Source organism: Miscanthus floridulus, chromosome 2 (assembly GCF_019320115.1).
Source record: "Miscanthus floridulus cultivar M001 chromosome 2, ASM1932011v1, whole genome shotgun sequence".
NCBI lineage: Eukaryota > Viridiplantae > Streptophyta > Magnoliopsida > Poales > Poaceae > Miscanthus > Miscanthus floridulus.
Window position 1 is genome coordinate 31,386,399 of NC_089581.1, and position 16,249 is coordinate 31,402,647.

The 16,249-nt window shown below is 45.6% G+C and overlaps 2 pseudogenes; one reads left to right on the forward strand and one right to left on the reverse strand.

Moving 5' to 3' along the window:
• Positions 1–3,147: 3,147 nt before the first annotated feature.
• Positions 3,148–4,520, reverse strand: LOC136538342 (xyloglucan galactosyltransferase KATAMARI1 homolog; annotated as a pseudogene).
• Positions 4,521–7,638: 3,118 nt separating this feature from the next.
• LOC136536296 (uncharacterized) lies at positions 7,639–10,416 on the forward strand (annotated as a pseudogene).
• Positions 10,417–16,249: the final 5,833 nt, after the last annotated feature.

Genomic DNA, 16,249 nt, shown 5'->3' on the forward strand with positions numbered 1-16,249 from the left:
GTCACAAACTCGTCGTACTTAGTTTGTTTTGTTAACATCCTTTGGCATAACCCGCGCGCAAGTGCAAGGTCCATGCATTCAATTAGGGTGAAGCTGCCTATGCTGTGTGTGTGTGGGGGTGGGGGGTGGGGGTGGGGGGGGGGGGGGGGGGGCAATGCCCCCACGGCAAAAACAAAATGAAGTGCTAACAATCTCAAATTACCACACGTGCACCCCCCCTCAGCCAAGGTTCATGCACCCCCCACTGCCCAACGTGGAATACTGGAAGCGTGAAAGGGTTCTAGTAGACCAATGCCAATCCAAAGCCGTGGCATATAAGTTTACAATAACTGCTCGCTTGCTAATTGGCTCAGTTATAGGAATAGATATGAAATATATGAATAGGTGTACACTTTTGTATTGAGATTTTTTTTTCAGCTGAGACATAGATAGGCTGGATACCAATTACATATTAGATACGTAAATGAGACTCATTTTTATTATTTTGTAATTAGGAGATAGGCTTGATTTGTCAAACTATAAGGTTCTATAAGAGTTTAGTATTTAAATTTAGTTGACCCTAGTAGTATGTCATTTGAGTTACTAGTATTGTCAGATCGATATTGTAAAAATATAATTAGATAAATGAACTAGGAGCCGGTTTTTAGCTTCATCGGCTCTATCTCATCTGCGCACTCAAGCAAGGGACCATAACTGTTTAGAGCCATGCCAAATAGGGTCTAAGTAGAACTGAAGTGTTGCACTCAAGGTTTGATTTACGGGTTGAGACACAGACCGGAGGGGGCCGATAGGACAGAAAATCATGAAACCCCAAAAACTTTGATAAAAAATATAAAATTTTGGCTAGAATTTTAGAAAGTTCAACGAATATTGTCTGAATAAATCGCCATTACTCGTATGTAAATTTATTGAAGGTCATCCATAGAACCAAAAATCAACGAAATTCGGTCAAATTTCTGAACCCTTTGTGCACCCCCTCGTTGGAGCTCTAGCTTCGCCACCACTGGCATTCAACGAAATTCGGTCTTCTTCTGTTTCTACGTTCGTCACCCTCGTGCTGCGTCCTCTCTTCCTCGGTGCTCCCCCTTGTGGTCAGTGGTCAGTCACCACGCCTTCTATCTCGATCGCCTCTGCCGCCATGCATGCATGCATCCCTCCGCACGCACCAGTGCAGTGCACCACCCTCATAGTCATCCTAGCTGTAGCTACCTACTCCATCTCGTTGACCCGGCCCCTTATATATTATGTGTTCCTGGTCGATCGTCGAGGGCACACAGATCTCGGTACGGTTTCTAATGCCGTGCAAGCGTTAAAAACTGGCAACCAGTGACCCTACCTATCGATAAAATAGCTACTAGTAGTGTATTGACCAGATGACCCAGTCGGCCTCGAGGTACTATACCCATCTTTTTATTTGTGATGGCTCCATCGGTATCGATCGATCGTAGTTTCTGTCAATTTCAGGGCACGGAAGGTTGATCGATCATAGCGGTTTAGTAGTCGTACTAGATTAAGATCGTCAGAGACCAGCCTCGCATAGGTAGGTATAGCTCCTCCATGCGATGCGCACGTACGATTTTCTGTCCGTTCATGGTATGCCTCGCATAGGTAGGTATAGCCGTTCTACGCCAGCTTGGATGGTGGCAGGCGGTAGACACCTCTGGAGCGGCAACACGTCGATACGTGATGATGCACTGTCGCCATGGGCCTCGTCGAGTGACTACTGCCGCAGCAGATCAGATGGTGCGCAAGGCGGCGGACGTGGCTGTTCCCGTTGATCGCCGCTGCAGCCCCGCCCTTGGCAAAAGCGAAACCTGGAGATTGATGTAAGCTCACTGGTATTTGTTAGGAGATTGACCATCAGGGAATTACACTATTTGTCATTTGGGATACTGATGTAGGCTCTAACACTCATATGGTTGACCTCTTTTCACTAAAATTGATTATTTAACTTTCAATATGTGAAAATACTCTCTCCCTCCAAAAAAAAATCACCTAGAGTTTTATACGGATCAAACTTTCTTAAATTTGACTAGGTTTATAGAAAATATTATAATATTTGTGTATCCAAATAAGCTTAGTATGCAAATATATTCAATGATCAATCTAATGATACTTAATATGCACCATAATATTAATAATCTCTTGTGTATATATTTGGTCGAAGTTAAAAATATTTGATTTTTTCAGGAAGTGAGAATGACACTCTTTGCGGGATGAATGAGAATATTTTTTATGATAAAAATAAAACTACAAATATGTATCATTTTCATGTGCAAATCTAAATTAATTGATCTATGTATATCGCTTTTTGTTGGTCAGAGAAATTAAAATTTCTGTTGTATTCTGAAAATAACTACTCCACTTCCTCCATCCCAAAATAAGTGTACATCTTACTTCCCAAAATGTAATTTTTTTTAAGTTTGACCAAGTATTATAGAAATAATATCAATATTTGTATCTCTAAATAAATTTATTATAAAAATATATTCTATTATCACTCTAATGATACTTATTACACATCATAAGGATGAGTATTTTTAGATACATTTAGTTAAACTTAAAAAGATTTGACTTCTCGGGAAGCGAGATTTGCACTTATTATGAGACGGAGGATGTACTCAACAACGAATAGTGTATCTTATCTATGGTGCACGAAGGTGAAATTAAAGAAGCAAGGGCCAAGAATTCTTTTTTTGAAAAAAGAAGCCGGCAAGGAGAAATTGTGCAAAATGAAAAGTTGTGTAAAACACTGTTACAAAAATGGCCGGGTTCCAGCGCGCACCCATGTTGGTTTACTCACCTTGGAACTATTTTGCTTTTGCCTCAATCGCTTGGCTTCCCACATGTACCAAGTTCTTGCCTCCTCCTTGGCCTTTGCAAAATTAATTACCATTTACATACTAAGCTTGGACGTCGAAAATTCTTGAATTGTGCTCTTTCTAGATTTCCCGGGTCACAAGTATCACCGGATTGCCTTCACGTACTGGCCTCCCTGGCACATTGCAAAGGGGCAAGATAGGATAGCTAGAATCTTATCCTGTAGAACTCAATGAATTTTGCCATAGCCATGTGTAATCAGCAACATATTAAAGCTAAAAACTCAGGTGTCGTTGGCCACTTTGTCGCATCGTCGTGGCGGCGGCACTAGTCCTGGCTACCGGCCACGCCGCGCCGCCGCTTGGCCACCCGGTCAATGACCGCGTCCATCGCCAGATCGAACGCGTCCGTGAAATCGACACGCCTGGACCTCGGGTCAGCGTAAACCAACCTCGGGATGAGCCGGATCACCTCCTCCCGCATGGCCTTCACCGCGGCCGGCGAGATGTTGCTCAGCGTGTCCTCGATGCTCACGTTCCGGCCGGTCACATCGGTGTGCATGATGAGCACGGAGTAGCTGTTGGGGTCCTTGGGGAGGTGCGCCGTGTACTGCGTGTACGCCGAGCCCGGGTGGAAGAACACGGGGATACAGCCGGCCAGGATGGCGTCGAACGTGGACCGCCGCGTCAGCGTGTCCCCGCGCGGCTGCAGGCAGAAGCTCGAGCTCTCGAACACGCGCATGACGCCGCCCGGCGAGCTGCAGTTGGCGCCGGCGCCGCAGTGGAAGAGCCTGCAGCGGCTCGACGCGCCGCACTGCTGGATGATCTCCGCGCGGACGGTTTCGGTGTTCCCTGGGCGCGGCCCGCCGGCGAAGGAGAAGAGCCACTCGCGCTCCGTGCTGCGCACCTTCTCCTGCCAGGCGACCACGTCGGCCGCCGACTCGGGGTGGAAGTGCGTCGGGTAGGGGACAGCCAGATTGCGCTTCTGCTTCGGCTTCCACTGGTTGGTCTCCAGGACCAGCGCCGTCATGTTCTCGACGGCCGGGAAGTTGAGGAGCTTGTTGCCCCACTCGTGGTCGAGGTCGGAGTTCCGGCCGAAGTCCACCGCGGTCCGGCCAGCCACCAGGAAGTGGTCGCGGCCGCCCATGGTGCGCCACTCCGGGCGCCGCGCCAGCCACTCGACGAGGTCCAGGCTGAGCGCGTCCCGCATCGACGTGCTGTTCCACTGGTACCTCCCGCCGTCCAATGCGGCGTAGAACGGCACGTACACGGCGGCGGCGAGGGACGGGTCGTCGGTGAGGCACTCGTAGCCCTTCATCCGGCCGTGGAAGATGATGTCGAGCGAGAACTGGTCGGTGTCGAACCAGCCGCGCCCGGAGAAGGCGCCCCCCTCGTCGCCCATCGCCGGGCCCATGCCGCAGTTGACAATGTACGGGCACATGTCCATCCAAATCTGGAGGTTCCTGCAGTCGCGGACCAGGTCGTCGTTGAAGCGCGGCGGCAGGTCGTACATGTAGACGTACCGTCCGCGGCAACGGTCGGCCAGCACCATCGGAGGCGGTGGCGGCGGCGGGGGCGCCTGTCCGAGTCCTGCGTGCTGATGCTCGGGTCGTGGGCTCTGGCCAGAGGTGACGCTGGGCAGCAGGGGGAGGGAGAACGCTGACGGCTTGAACAGGACGGACGCCACGCCGGCGCCGCCATCGCCATTTTGGATGTAGTACAAGACCAAGGCCCAGAAGGCGGTGGAGATCATGACGATGTAGACTATCCGGGACGGCTGGAGCACGACCCAGGTGTCGGTGCCGCCGTCGGGCTTGTCAGTGCCCTCCCCGGCATTTTTCTGGTTCTGGATGTTTACTTCGAATTCGGAGGTGGTGGGCTTCATCGGTTTGCAACACTGGTAGCTGCGCTCTAGAGCGTTGTTCCAGTCGATAGGAGTACTCCACCACAAATAAGTAGCCGTTCTCAACTTCTCCCAAGGTCTACCCTAACCTCATGTTTAACCACAATAGTACCGTTGTTAGAAGAAAAACATGCATGTACGTACAGTAGTAATCCACGGCTTTTACTGCACGCTCGTCAGACACTATTGCTGGTAAAAACGGGATGTTAGAAGCTTGACTATTTCAAAGCTTTTGGTTCCATGTTCCAATTGCAATAGATCGGTAATTCAATCAATAGTGGCAAAAGTAACAAGTCAACCGGAAGGTTGCTACTCACCGCTGTCTCGACTTATAACTTCTCCCGTGGAATTAATGAACCCCAATTATCACGGAAGTTGGACAATATGCAGTGGTGCAACAAGGTTAAAATCGATCCGCACGCCTGTAAAAGTCATTACTCTCTCTGCCTCTAAATAAATCAATTCCCAAAATCTATGTCGGTCTGACTAAGTTTATAGAAAAGAGTAACAATATCTATGACATAAGTCCAGTTTCAGTGGAGGTTTCATAGCTCAGTTTCCAACATATTTATATTTTGGAAACAGTGTAGAAGAGTTTCATCCCCATGAAACTCTTTCTACTCCCATGAAACTTTCATCATCTCTCTCTTCATCAATACAATGACATGTCAACATATTTAATGCCCATGAAACTCTATAGAACTCCCATTGAGATTGACCTAAAATAAACACATTATGATAATATACTCTATGACACATCTAATGATACTAGTTTGATATCATAAATCTTGATGTTTTTTCTTTACAAATTAGGTCAAAGTTTAAAAAGTTTGAATTAAGACAACTCTAGGAATCGGAGAAGATCTTTTATTCCAAACAAGTACAAGTCTTAGAACATGTTGTTGGCTATATGTTACTCCCTCCATCCTCTCTTAAAAATCAGTTTTTCTTCTAGTTTCTAAAATCTAGATTATGAGTAAAAACTGGTGGGGTGTTTCGATCCCAGTTTTTAAGAATCTGACTTCATATATTGCTCTATGGGTCATAAGAAACTGACAAAAGATAGGTATCAATAGCTTCCTAGTTTTTAAGAATCTGGCAAAAACTGGATTCGAAGTGACAGAAGCGCTTTTGGGGGGAAAACGGTTTTGTAAGGCGTTGTAAGTTACCAAAGTGCACGTATTAACTTGTGTCCGACGGCATTCGAAATGACAGAAGAGTGCTAGTTGTATTTGGTTGATGTATTTTGCGGCGGATAAGTCGGCTGATGCTATTTTGTTGTGGGAGAAAACACTGTATCATGGCTGATAAGTTCAAGCAAATAGGGCCACAACAGGCTGCTATCGGCCTGCTTTGAGCTGCTGCCGCCCTTTGCATCGAGCCACTGCCGTCGCTTCTGTATCGACCTCTGTCGCTCGTCGATTTGTTCATATGTTCTTCCCTCTTTCACAGCTCGTGCAGCGCCGCCCATCGTCATCCCCTACGCCGTAAATCGGATCATGCCACGCCTTCCGCGGCCCTACGGAGACGCCCTCCTCTGCTCGCAGCCGCAGTCACGAACTCCGCTACTCCCGTTGGGTCCATGGCGCCAACAGCCCAGCATGGCCTCGTCCCCGGTGCAATCTACCTCAGCTGCAAGATCTGACCATAGCGGCGAGCATGCGCGATCTAGCTGCACCACCCATAGGCCTCTTCCATTGTTAGTTGAGCTTATTTAGCTCCGACGCTCATGCCTCGATCTGCCGTGGCCTTGTTGGGCTCACTCACGCCCCTTCAACTGTGGGCCGTACCTACGTCACCAGGGGTCCATGCTCGCGCTGGTAGCCCACGGCCGTCGGCGCACACACTTCACCAGTGCGAAGGCGGGGATCCATCAGCACGTGGTGCTACGCTGCTGCCGAGGACAAAGAGGGGCCGCGGGGAAGAAGGTGGACGCGCAGCGGTGGAGGTGAGCGGGCAGAACCAGGTGAAGGTTCGCGATTACCAGGGACAATGGTGAAGCAGGTAGCAGACCCGAACCAGCCCGCATCGGACGGTCTAGTCTCATTTTCGCCTGATCAAACTATAAATCACTACAAGAAATATGAAGATCTATGACAATTTTTTTGTGACGATGAGTCAATTCGTCAATAAGTCATTCTGTTTTATGACGACTTTCAGGAGGAGAATGACTTTTTGACGAAAATAATGTGTTCGTCATTAAGACACAATAAAAATCGTCATAACCTAGAGAAGTAGTTTGTTTATGATGATCTATGTTCCGTCATAACATGCTACCTTGCGGTCGTCATAAATTATTGACAATATTAGTTTGTTATAACTTTTTATATTTACATATAATAAATGAGATATTTGGTCCCAGTGTCAGTTGTATTTTAATGGGCTCTATATGTAATGCTATTTTCAGAAAATAAAAAACAAAAAATCATCTTCGTCTCACGTCATATGATATGAAAAATTATAATACTTTTTCTAAGGTAGAGGTAAAAGATTCAGAAAGTAAAAAAAATTAAGACAATGGCAAGATTTGAACCTGAGATCCTATTATTAACATCCATGATGTCTTAACCACTAGGACATCAACATGTGATTACTAACATTTGCAACTTACTGGATATATAGATGTATTCTCTGCCAGGTGAGGGTAGCCCAGGCCAACCAGACGGGCTCGTGTCCAAGCGGTGGCAGCCCAGCAGGCCTGCTACGGAGCGCTCGCACGGCGTGGGCACTGGGCAGCCCAGCTGGCCTCGGCACTCTTATTCGCAAAAAAATGCAAAACAAAACGCAACGGAGATTCGAACTTTGGACCTCTGAAACGCGAATCAGTAGCCTTAGCCACCAGACCAGAGAAGTGTTCACGTCTACGGTAGTGTTTTTATTTATTTATCTATGACACAGTATTAATGAAGAATAAATATCCCGTTCTTCCATGGGGAGTCCGTGAGTCTTCGCACATGCGCCGGCGGCTGCTCCCGATTGAACGCCGCCCGGCCGCCCAACGAATGCTCCCGTCGCCCCTCAGCTCCGCCTCAGCGCCTATGTGCTCCTCCTCCGTGGCGAGCTCCTCCTTCTCCACATCTTCTCTGTGGTTCTGATTGGGAACAGGGCGCAGCGGCACTCCGGTAGATCCATCCGCGACCGTCTGCCCCGACCCTGCTTGGCAGCTGGGCAGTGGGCGCTGCCAGGTGCACGGCCGCCAGCCAGTGCACACTGCCCCGAGCGTCTACACTGCTGCTCAGGTCCCAGCGCCCTTGCAGCCCCGCCCCTACTGCACACAGCTCACGGGAGTCACGGTGAGTATCGATTTCTGATTTTGATTTTATCATATGCAATCAATAAGAATAGTATTCATATTCATTCAAGATAATAATCATGTCAGCTTCTCATTAAATTCAGCATACCATGTGCTAAGAAAATTTACCATGTGCTCAATCAGAATAATATTTATATTAACACATGATTTTAGAGCTGCAGCTTGCTAATGTATATATACTTCAAGCTTAGTTTCTAAGTTATTTAAATGTTCTGCAGATGGACAGAAGTTGGATCAATAGTAGGCTATTTGGCAAGCCACATCTGGACGGGGTCAGTGAGTTCATGAAGCTTGTTTCAGAAAACTTTGGTGCGGATGAACAGATATTCTGTCCATGCCGTAGGTGTTTGAATCGGATTTCTGGACATAAAGGACTGGTGGAGGATCACTTATATATTTATGGAATGGCTAGCACGTACACTAGGTGGATCTATCATGGAGAACCAATGGAGGACACAATGATTGAAAATACTGGCCATCAGGATGAACAGATTGATTTCACCGCGGATGTTAATTTGAATGAGGTTGAAGAAGACGACCCTAATGATAGAATTCCTGATATGGTACGGGAGTTGTTCACATCTGAAGAAGAAGGTCGAAGGAAAAAATCAATGTTTGCTATACTATTAGAAGAGATGAAGCAAGAACTTTACCCTGGTGCAGCTTATTCAAGATTTTCTTTTGTGGTGAAATTACTTCATATCAAGTCATTTTATCGAATCAGTAATGTTGCATTTACTGCATTCGTGAAGTTGTTAGCAGATGCATTCCCACATTGCTCTATTCCTGCATCTTACGAGGAAGCAAAGAAACTTATTCGTGCTTTGGGACTTGGATATAATACAATCCATGTGTGCTTGAATAATTGTGTATTGTTTCGGAAGAATTATGCAGCACACGATGTGTGTCCAGTATGTAGCGCATCAAGATGGAAAGATAAAGATGGAAGGAAAAAAATTCCTGAGAAAGTATTGCGTCATTTTCCATTGATTCCAAGGCTGAAAAGGATGTTTGCTTCCAAAGAAATATCTGAATTGGCACAATGGCATAAGTTGAAAAGAAATGCAGTGGAGAATGAGCTCAGTCAGCCAGCTGACGGTGAGGCATGGAAAGCATTTGATACTAAATATGCTTCGTTTGCCCAAGATGCAAGAAACATTAGACTTGGCCTTGCTACAGATGGTTTTAATCCATTTGGCAAAATGAACTCCTCGTACAGTATGTGGCCTGTATTTCTTATCCCTTACAACTTTCCGCCATGGGAATGTATGGAGCAATCGAACTTCATCATGGGCTTACTCATCCCTGGTCCATTATGCCCTGGAAAGGACTTCGATGTATTTTTGGAGCCACTCATTGAAGAGTTGCTAGATCTTTGGAAAGGTGTCCCTACTTTGGATGCATTGACTGACAAATCTTTTGATCTACATGCTGCAGTTATATGGTGCATTCATGATTATCCAGCTTTGAGCACATTGTCAGGTCGAGTCACAAGAGGCTATTATGCTTGTGTCCGTTGTGACAAAGATCCTTGCTCTAGAAGAATAAGGAATAAGATATGCTATATTGGCCATCGGCGCTTCCTTCCAAGGGATCATCCATGGAGGAAAAAGAAATGGTTTGATGGAAAGGATGAAGAACGTGACAAGCCAGAAGAATTTAGCAGTGATGAGTTGAAGCAGCAATTGGAGAGGGTCATGGATGTTAGACCTGGGATGCATCCTCAGAACAAAAAGAGGAAGAGGGGAGAAAATGGTCAATGTTGGAAGCTAAGGTCATCTTTGTGGGATTTGCCATATTGGTCGAGTTTGAAGCTGCGTCATAATCTTGATGTTATGCATATCGAGAAAAACATATGTGAGTACATTCTTGGTACATTTCTCGGCATTGCTGGCAAGACAAAGGACACCATTAATGGTAGGCTTGATTTGGAAGACATGGGCATAAGGAAAAACTTGCACTTGAAGCGTGACGGAAATTCATATAGTGTTCCACATGCCCCCTATGTATTAAATAAAACACAAAAACTTGCTTTTTGTGATTTTTTGAGAAGTGTAAAATTCCCAGATGGATATGCTTCTAACTTAGCATCATGTATCAGTGTTGATGGATGCAACCTCCAAGGATTGAAAACTCACGATTGCCATATACTACTACAAAGGATTTTACCCGCTGCTGTTCGTGGAATCTTGCATAAGGACATATATGAAGCAATTAGTGAATTGGGTAACTTCTTTTAGAAATTATGTGCTAAGACTTTGAAGATAGATGTTTTGCATAGAATGAAAGATGAAATCCCAATCATTTTGTGCAAGCTGGAGAGAATATTGTACATGCTTCCTGCTGTTCCAAGGAACAATGATCAATTGTTGCATGTGTAGCAGCAGCTTATTCATGCTAATCTGGCAAGATTGTACTGCATGATGTCATTGCTGTCCAGAAACTCTCTTAATAGCACATGTAAACTTGTAGACACTACCAAACCAACCTGTACTGTAATGAGTCATCATCCCAAACTGTAGTGTAATAGTTTGTAGCATAAATGATCTCACTATATTGAATCGGGAAGAGTCATCTGTGTTATGCTCAAATATGGTAAAATATTCAGTTGGAAAAATGTTTTCGTGCTTTAAATGGCCTTTAATGTGAACCTTGATTGTACATCTGTTTTACAAAGCTTGCATTCACTTATTTGAGCAACACTACTATCAATTATGACCACCTTTCTGTTGGTCTTAAATATATTAGTCGGTAATTAATTTCAGAACTGTCTTACTTATATGTTGATGTTTTTAGGCTGAAATGGAATCAATCGCTGCTGCACCTGTAGAAGACGGCCAAGTTGTAAAGACCCCTGCTGAAGTTGTTGCTCAAGTGTTGCCGAAATAAAAATTTCTTCAAAATATTGGCCTTCAGCTAGCAGCCCCCAAGAGAAGCTCCAAAGCCATTAATGATGCACGGGTTATAGAACTTGAAGCGGAAGTTGCAGCTGGAAAGCAAGACAAAAAAGAACTAAAGGATGAGATGGAGACTTTGAAGAAGAAGGTGGAGGAATCAGAAAATGAAAGACACAGGCTGTTAGAAGAGACAGAGCAGTTGAAGAAGGCATAAGATGAGTTGAAGAAGGCACAAGACGAGACGAATGCTTTCTTTCGTCGTATGTTCAGCAAAGAGTAAGGCCATTCCGTTAACTCTGTAAGTTTGCAGATGCATATGGTTGGGCGTCTGATTTTGGAACTTGGCTACTCGGACCATATTATTTTATGCTACAAACATTTGGTAGTGCTATTATATGAGACTTGGCTGATCTAGTTCAGTTATGCTACAAACATTGGTAGTGCTGTTATTTTGAGACATGTCTGATTTGGTTCAGACCATATTAATTTCTGCTATGTATCTTGTTAGTGTTGTCTTTTTGCTATGTGAAAATGTGTTATCTGGGATTTGTAAAATTACTGATGGATGTGACCATATTTATCTATCCTTTGGAATGAGATCTGGATGATCGATGAATGTGTATGGGTTGTGATGCATCTACGGATTATATATATGAATGAGATTCTGGATGATTTGATGAATGGGTAAGGGCTTTGATTGATGAAAGTACAGATTATATATGGGCTATTATGTAATGGATGCCGAAATGGGCTATTATGTAATGGATGTCGAAATGGGTTGTTTTGTAATGGAAGTTGAAATGAGCTGATTATGTATGGATGATGAAAAGGCTGTTTTCTCTACATGTTTAAATGGGCTAGGCCTTTTCTGGCCCACTAAATAAATAGGCCGCAAAAAAAATTGGCCCAGGAATTGATGTTAACTTTACTTATAAATGGGCTTTGCAAATTATAAATTTGGCTCACAATTATATTTGGTCCAATAAAAACCTGCTTAGTACATGGGCCTAACTAGGCCTTAAGATATTTAGTGACAACTTTTTAATCGGGTCATCATAAAAAATTATGATGAAAAAATATGCAGCGTCATAGAACAAGGTTTACCACGCATGATCTATGACAAATGGTTTATCGTTATGCAGTCGTCATAAATACATCTGCTATGACAAAAATACTCGAAATAATGATGATAACAGGTCGTCATAGATCCTAAGATTTCTTGTAGTGAATGTCCATGCAGCCTGAGGCATGATGGCTCGGCACGAAGCCCGCTTTTTTAGCCCGACACGAGCACGGCCTAGCTCGGTGACGTGCGGGCCCGGGCTAGCCTGGCCCGGAACAGCAGGCCATGCTTGGGCTGTACCCCAGGCCCGTGGGCTAGCACGGCATGGCCCAACTTTTTAGGGTCAGCCCGACAGTGGCCCACCACCCCCTCTCCTCCATGGCCGAAGGCGATGGCCTAGCTCCTCTCCGCCTTCCCCTCTCCCCCATGGCCCAAGGCGATGGCCTAGCTGCTCTCTGCCTTCCCTTCATATATAAGCGGCGCCGGCTCCCTCTCCCTTCCCTCACCAAACCCTAAATCATTCAGTCATCTCATTCCCCACCCAGGCACCCACCCGCACCGCTCTATCCTCTCGAGTCACTCTCGCTCTCACCTCGCCGTCTCTGGTGACCTCCCCCGACTCCAGTGACCTTGATTCAATCTGCCTGCCGCCGTCGAGCTGCTCCCTTCTCCTCCTCCCTGATACCCTCCCTCTCCCTCTCTCCCCTCGACCCCTCTAGATCTTGGTGATTATGTGAGTTCTTGTTACTGTCTTCCCTCCACCGCCGCTCACCATCCTTGCTAATGGTGTGTCGTCTTCTCTTGGGGCCGTCGTCTTCTCCGGCACCAGGCTCTGGTTGCGTAGGTAAACCCTAACCCTAACCCTCTTCTTCTATCTTGATTTGTCTGACTATTTCTGATTCTGTTTGTTCCTCTTCCTCCTTCATCTCTTTGCGCAGGTCGGTAGCCGATGCTTCGTCCTCTAGCTGTTGTGGTAGAACCGCCTAATCTAATGTTTCCCAGGAGTACTTGTCTTCCATTAGACACTAAGTACTCGAGGGAGAACACCAAATTATGCAATTCCATCGGGCACACCCTAGGGAGAACCCAAAAATCCATATTTTTCCATCAGGATCACAAATGAGAGAATAAAGCTTACATCATTCTTAACCATTTCTTACATCACTTTTAATACAACATTAGAGTATAATATTTATTGTAAATAGCAGAATGTAATCATATTATCAGAGTTATGCATAATTTAATTGAACATCGGAATATAAACTTGTGAACAGAGTTACAACGAAAATAAATATCCATTCATGGTATGATGAAGCATTGATAAATAAACTAGGACAACAGATTATAAAACTTTCATTTATAAAAACATTTAGTAAGAGTTATAAATAAAAACTACGATCGTAGCGTAAAGGAATCCTCGCTGAGCCCACCAGGAGGAGTCCACACACAAGAGTCAGCTCTAGCTTCCGCCTGTCACCTGCAACAGGGGGAATAAAACCCTGAGTACTTAATTGTACTCAACAAGAGTTACCCGACAGGAGAAAAGAAAGGACTCTAAGGGTATGCAAGGGTATCTGGCTTGTGGGTTTCTTGCATCTGCAGGAGCATTACTAAAAGTGTGAACTTATATTTGATTTTTATTAGCAGTGCATTAGTTCATTAACTAACCATTCTATGTAAGTACCTGTACTACTTTCAAACAGGTGGTAAGCAATCAGATTTCCTTTTTCCATCTTTCATCTTTTAGTTCTTACTACGGTGCTAGACCATAGACAAGCCATACCGGATCGCCCGGCGATTCATGACTCAATGCCCCCAGCTGGGTACCCCGAAAACACACGCCCCGCTTGTACCCTAGGCACAAGCAGGACCAACCCATCACCCTCCTATCATGCGGTCAGGCCCTCATCCAAACTTGGACTCTAAGCCTGCGCTCCTAAGTCCTGGACTTAGTACAGTGCAAGGACCTCCACCATCCTCACCTCCAATCAGTCGGTCCGGAAAGAGCCGGAACCCACGACAAGAGAGCAACAAGTCTTCCTTACGCCCATACCGAAGTATGTGCTCGGGATAATAAATCTGTGACTTGCCTAGAGCCTTATGCAACGGCCGGTCCTTAACCGACACAGACAGGGAAAGCAGTGTGACCAAGCTATGCCTAGCGGCCACAGGACACAACCTCTTACACCCACCAATACCCAAACCATATCCCTGCCCGGTCACCATTTTTCCTTTCCACCATTTATATTTTCCAAGTGATAATAATACAGTAATATATTTCCTATATCTCGCGAGTGATACGCAATCACTCGACTTCTACCGGAGTTCTGTAGCATAGCATTCTACACGATCCTATCATACTAGTAAGACTCATGGGATAAAGATATATATATATATGCAAGTGGGTTTCATTCAACTCCTTAAAACTTAATGCACAATTATAATTTAAAGTGCAGCAAAATAGGGGTTATGCACCGAGGCTTGCCTGGGTAAGATTTAATCAGAAGTTAGCATTCCATCATGGCGATCGATCTCCAAAAGCACCATTTCTCCAGCAACTCCCGATGACTCCGTGATCCATTGACGTCCCTATTATGATATGCAATATGCAATGCAAGAAGTAATTAATCAACTGCAATTGTGACTCGTAGAAATACGATTTATGCCTCTCAAGTTAACGAGCTAGTTCTAACGACTAACGTACTAAGCTACGTATCCATGTTGTTGAATTAGGCGTTATTTCCCAACAAATGTTTTAGTCATGAAACCCCAAGGCATTTCTTTATCTATTTCATTCTATCGATTTAATCTTTATTCGAACTATGGCATCATTATCTATCTAGCAAACTAATTATTCTAGAGCTACAAAAATTACATTGAACAACTAATAATATTGGTAATTTACTGTAAAATTTTTAGAGTTAATACTATCACCGATTTATCACGGAAATTCCTACAAGTTCTCATTTTAACAATATTAATCATGTTAAAATAATTAGAGAAATCCTAAAAACATACCAAACCTATGCGAACAAAATACACTATTAGATAGATCATGATTTTATAAACCTAACAAAATTGGTTTCATAATTTTTAAACAACTACACCAATTTATATTGATTTTAAAAGTTTATTTCCAAAACTAATTTAGCAATCGCTTAGAAACTAAAGGCCAACGGCCATCAGAACGACCCGGTGGCCTGCAATCGTGTGCATGGCCCAACGCGGCGTGGCGGTGTCCCAGTAACGCGATGCCGCTCTTAGGGGCGCGCGTGGCCCATAGGGGAGGCCGACGACCCAAGCGGATGTGCGGCCAGCGGCCCAGCGACCGGGGGCAGCCGGCCCATAGGTGTGCAGGCAGCGGACGGCCCACCGGCGCACGTGACCAGCGGTAGGTTGGCCCAGCAAGCCGTCCCGCGGGAAAAATCTAGCGGCGGCGGTGCCAAATTTCACCGAGGCCCTCTTTCTTTTACCTAATCCACCCTAAGGACATTGGCACTATTCCGGTGAGTCACGTATTATGCGATAAGAACCCTATAGCCTTATCTATTTCAATATTCTCACATGCTCTCTCTCCCCAAAGCAGAGCACCGATTGAAGGCACCAGCTGGCGGCGACAGCCATGGTGCTATGGGGCCAGGGAGAGCACGGCGGCGGCGGACAACCCATCGGTGAGCCGCACAGGGACCAGCGTGGCCTTGGGCTGGCCGCGGCAAGAGTCGAGCTGGCCCCCGAAAGCCTGCCCACGTGAGCCATGGAGGTGGGCACACCGGCCGCGGCAGCGCCTGCTAGGCGGGTACGGCAATGGTGCTCCTACAACGGCGGCGAGCATACGTAATGGAGACGGGGATCCCGATCTTCCATCAGGTGATGGTAACTATCGTTGTGGCAGAGAATGACACACCGATCCGGCTTCAGATCGAAAGATCAAACCCTGCAATCTTAGCACCACAGCTCCTTTGGTTATCAACCAAGTCACGGACCAGGTTGACCTCACCAAGAAGGCTAATCCCTGCCTACGCAACGAAGAACAGAAGCAAGAACAAGAAAGAACACAACCAAATTGCAGATGAATGATTATCTCTCGAAGTTGGGGTCTCACAAACCGATGAACGGTGAAACTGTTCTTGATAGAATAATCTAAGTAAAACCCCAAACCCTAATGGAGGGGCGGTGGCTGTTTATGAAGAGTCTAGGGTCGTGCAAGACCCCTGGACGCGCCCCTAATGGGCCCAACTCGATACATGGTCCAAC